Below are 4636 nucleotides of genomic sequence, written 5' to 3'. Positions count from 1 at the left end.
AAAAAAAGAAGAAAAAAAAGATAAATAAAGTGGGTTGACTAGCATTTTTGTTTGACTTGAGATTGTATTATTTCTAAGCTGATGGCATATTTCTTTCATCTTGGTGAGAGCATGTGATCTCACTTTTTTATTATTTTCTCTCTCAAGTACTATTCATTGGAGTGACTATTTTTATTAGGTTTAATTTCTTTGTGACAGTGTCACTATTTCCAATGAGATTTTGGGGTTTGACATGTCATTCTTGAAAGTAGCTATGATATTCTACTACGCTGATTCATGTGGATGGTTGATGTGGGTGTGATGTTGGTTTAGACTGGAGATAATGCTTATACTTTTATTTGATTGCTATCATTAGTCTGATTGAATAAACAAGATTGTTTAAAAAAAACAAAAAACAAAATTTGTGTTTGAATTTTGTTTTCGCTTTATTTGCTAGGGACTAGCAATAAGCTAGTTGGGGGGTGTGTTGAGTGTTAGAAAATGTATATTTATAAAGGAGAAATCATCATTTTACATTTCAAGTCTTACTAATAACCCTTACTTTTATGTATTTAAGGTTCTTGTAATTTAATTATGTGTGTTTTATTTTAATTAAGTATTTTGTGTATTTTAGGGGCATCATAGTCATTTCACAATAAACAAGAGATCAAACGGCAAAACGGACATCACTTTTGAACTCAGGACGGTCGAAAACCTTAGGAGGAGCATAAAAGGAAAAATAGTATTATTCACATGTACGGTATTGTCTACGTTACTGTTCACGACACTGTTCACATAGACGGATCGATGACGTGGCATTGACCGATGATGTGGCATTGACTGATGAGGTGTCATGATCCTATTGATATAAAATTCTTATGAACTGTTGATGGTGACGTGGCAACATATTAGTAGACCAAAACTTGCGCGTACTGTACATGCATTACACAGGATTATTTTCAACCAAATCACGTTACTGTTCAAAGCCAGGTCAAACCGTGTTACTGTTCATCCATGTGGTCAAACCGCGTATTGTTGACTGATGACGTGGCGCAATCCTGAGCGTCCAAACTATTTTTAATTCGATGGCCATGATTTACTCAATGTATCTATAAAAAGAGGGCCTCCCCCCCTAATTTGATAGCTCTAAATCCATTTTTGGACTCCATTTTCTGTAATTCCTTCTCCATCTTGTATTTTCTACGTATTTTAATAATTTCCCATTTTGCCCCTAGTTCAATTATGAGTGGCTAATTTTCTTTCAAGCTTGGGTTGAAGGTGAAGTCTCAACGTGTGTCATAGGCTTTATTTGGTAAATTTATTTTCTCTTCCCATCTAATTTTTGTGGATGTTTTGACTTCTCGTCGACAAATAATACTAATATCGTCTAGTACCGCCTTGGTTTCACTGGCCCCCTAGTACAAGGTTATTATTATTTGGCACGATAAGCCCTTAACACTATATTGATTAGAACGTGGTTCATAAGGTGTGGATTCCCCCCTCATGATTTAATTGGCATTAATAAGGATTATTTAGCCCATGATGCATGTTGATACGGATCCAGGTACCCAAGTACGTCATCTCAATAGATTTATCTTCAATTAATTCTCGCCATTTCAATTCCAATTTTAGAATTTATTCTCACCATTTCAATTCCAATTTTAGGATAATCCAAATCATTTTCACCACAAATCCAACCACCCATTTACAAAATTAATTCTACACACAATTAAAATCCACCTCCTCGTGGGATCGACACTCGTCTCCATTAATCTATTCTACAATAGATTCGTGCACTTGTGAGTTCAATAAAATTTGCACAACATTTCTCATGGCCTCTAGTACATTGAATGTGACTTGCTGATCATTCACTCTCATGGTCAGCTCTCCTTTCTGCACATTTATCAAAGTCTTTCCAGTTGCTAGAAAAGGTCTGCCAAGTATAATGGGTACCTCTTTGTCAGCTTCAAAGTCCAGCACAATGAAATCCACTGGAAAAATGAATTTGTCAACCTTCACCAGTACATCCTCTATCTTTCCTTCAGGATATGCATGGGATCTGTCAGCTAATTGCAGAGTGACAGTTGTTGATCTGCACTCCCCTGCTCCAAGCTGCTTAAATACAGATAATGGCATCAAGTTGATACTAGCTCCTAAATCACAAAGTGCTCTGCCAGCATACCTATTCCCTATAGAGCAGGGTATTGTAAAACTCCCTGGATCTTTCAATTTTGTGGGAATTTTACTCTGAAGCATATGGCTGCTTTCCTATGTTAGAGCAACAGTTTCAAACTCTCCCAGCCTTCTTTTTCGTGCCAAGATATCTTTTAAAAATTTTACATAATTTGGCATTTGCTCCAAAGCTTCCACAAAAGGTATGTTTATGTGCAGTTGCTTCAACACTTCCAGGAATTTGCTGAACTGCTTGTCTTGTTTTTATTTCTGGAACCTTTGAGAGAAGGGTAGTGGATGTCTAAACTACTGGTTAGATTCAGGAGGTACCAAACTCTGTTTGTTTAAGTTGGTGCAGGTTGTGGCTACTGGTGTTGTAACTTCTTTTTCAGCAAGATCTGGTTGATTTTCTTTTGCAGTTGCTATAGCTAGGTCTCTTGCATCAGTGTCTTGATGGGGAGTCTGCTGTAACATGCTTCCCTTTTGAGTTGGTTTTTGAGCTGAAATGCCTTCCATCCCATTTTTTGTCACCTCAACTGGGATATCAACATGCTTTCTAGATCTCAGACTAATCACTTTACAGTGTTCTTTGCTCTCTCTCCTATGATCTTCTGTGTTGCTAAGTAAGCTTCCTTGAGTTCTGCTGCTCATTGCTGTAGCTAATTGTCCCATTTGGTTCTCAAGGTTTCTCAAGGACACAGCTTGACTCTGCACAATTGCTTCATTCTTTACAATGTACTCCTTGATTAATACTTCCAATGAAGTGATTGGATCCTGATTGATATGCTTTTGCCCTTGAATTTGTTGATGAAAACCAGGTGGTTGTGGTTGTATATTTCTACTTAGTCCATTCAATGCTGGAGCATTTCGATTCTGATTGCTCCATGAGAAATTTGGGTGTTGTTTCCAGCCTGGGTTGTAAGTATTTGAATATGGATTGTTCTGAGGTTGTCGATTGAAGTTACCCACATAATTTACTAAGGCTGAATTTCCAGGGCAATTATCAAAATCATGATCTTCACCACAATAGACACAAGAAAGTTCAGTAACTTGCTTTATTGTTGCTGGAGCAGCTGTCATGACTTTTACCATATTAGTCAATGAAGTTACTTGAGCTGATAAGGCTGTAATTGCATCAATGCTATGTACCCCTGCTGATCCCCTTGCTACTGGTTGCCTAACTGAAGGCCACTGGTAGTTATTATTGGCAATTCTCTCCAAAATCTCATAAGCTTCAGTGTAGGATTTGGCTAACATTGCTCTATTTGCTGAAGCATCCACCATTAACCTTGTACTCGGATTCAACCCATTGTAGAAAGTTTCCAATTGAATGCAACAAGGAATATCATGATGAGGACACCTTCTGAGCAATTCCTTGAACCTTTCCCAAGCCTCGTACAAACTTTCATCTTCAATTTGATGGAAGGAGGTAATCTCATTCTGTAATTTCGCATTCTTTGTCGGTGGGAAATATTTCATTAAGAATTTATCAGCCAATTCATTCCATGTAGTGATGGAATCAGATGGTAATGAATTTAACCATGCTCTTGCTCGATCCCTTAAGGAATAAGGAAAAAGCCTCAGCCTTAAAGCATCTTGCGTTGCTCCAGCAATTTTGAAAGCATCACTTACTTCCAAGAACAATTTAAGATGAAGATGATGATCTTCATTTGGCAGTCCATTGAATTGCCCAACTGTTTGCAACATTTGAAACATCACTGGTTTTAACTCAAAGTTGGCAGCATCTACTTCAGGTCTGATGATGCCAGGATGGACAACTTGAGGAGTTAGCACAGCATAATCTTGTATAGCTCGGTCCCTGTCGTCTGCCATGTAAATAATATTGTTATTTCCTGGCTGTCTCCCGTTAGCATATTCATTCTGCTCTTCTTGAATGCTTGCTGGTTGTAAAGGTCCGTGAGAGTTCAAATTTCCCTCATCTTGCAAGTTATTCATGCCTGAAGCAGTCTTTGAATTTCTTTGTTCTCTTCGCAATCTCCTGATAGTCCTTTCAATCTCAGGATCGAATTGGAATACCTCAGATTTATTTTTGTGCATGCACGTACTGATCTGCCAATCAATAGAATGAATTGAGTTAAGTTTGGTGCTATCGCAATTTACTTCACACTACAAAAATAAACAATCAATCCCCGGCAACGGCGCCAAAAACTTGTTAATTGATTTGTATAATCAATTATTATCAATGCCAATGTGCAAGTATACACAACAAGTAATAAAGTGATGAGTGTTCAAGATCATCTCTACAGGGATTGATGTTACTCAAAATGTTAAAGCAATCACAATAATGCACGTCAACTAAAGACCGAAACAAACAATTGCCAAATAATTCTATCGTAAATAATAATTGTGAGAGATGGGAATTAAAGCAATATCGAAATAAAATAAACTTAATTAAATGTGTCCAAGGTTCAATTGAGAATATAGTAGTTGAATGATCAAACTCTCCTAATGGGGTGACTGTTGA

At 37.3% G+C, this 4636-nt stretch overlaps 1 non-coding gene across 1 annotated transcript; it reads left to right on the top strand.

The window, feature by feature from the left end:
* Nucleotides 1-3493: 3493 nt before the first annotated feature.
* Nucleotides 3494-3599, top strand: LOC112495858 (small nucleolar RNA R71). The gene has a single exon (XR_003062234.1). It is a non-coding gene; the product is annotated as a small nucleolar RNA R71 (small nucleolar RNA).
* The last annotated feature ends 1037 nt before the right edge of the window (nt 3600-4636 follow it).

This window comes from Citrus sinensis, chromosome 2 (genome assembly GCF_022201045.2).
Source record: "Citrus sinensis cultivar Valencia sweet orange chromosome 2, DVS_A1.0, whole genome shotgun sequence".
Lineage (NCBI taxonomy): Eukaryota > Viridiplantae > Streptophyta > Magnoliopsida > Sapindales > Rutaceae > Citrus > Citrus sinensis.
Note: the sequence above shows the minus strand (reverse complement) of the source record. Positions and strands in the feature narration are given on the sequence as shown.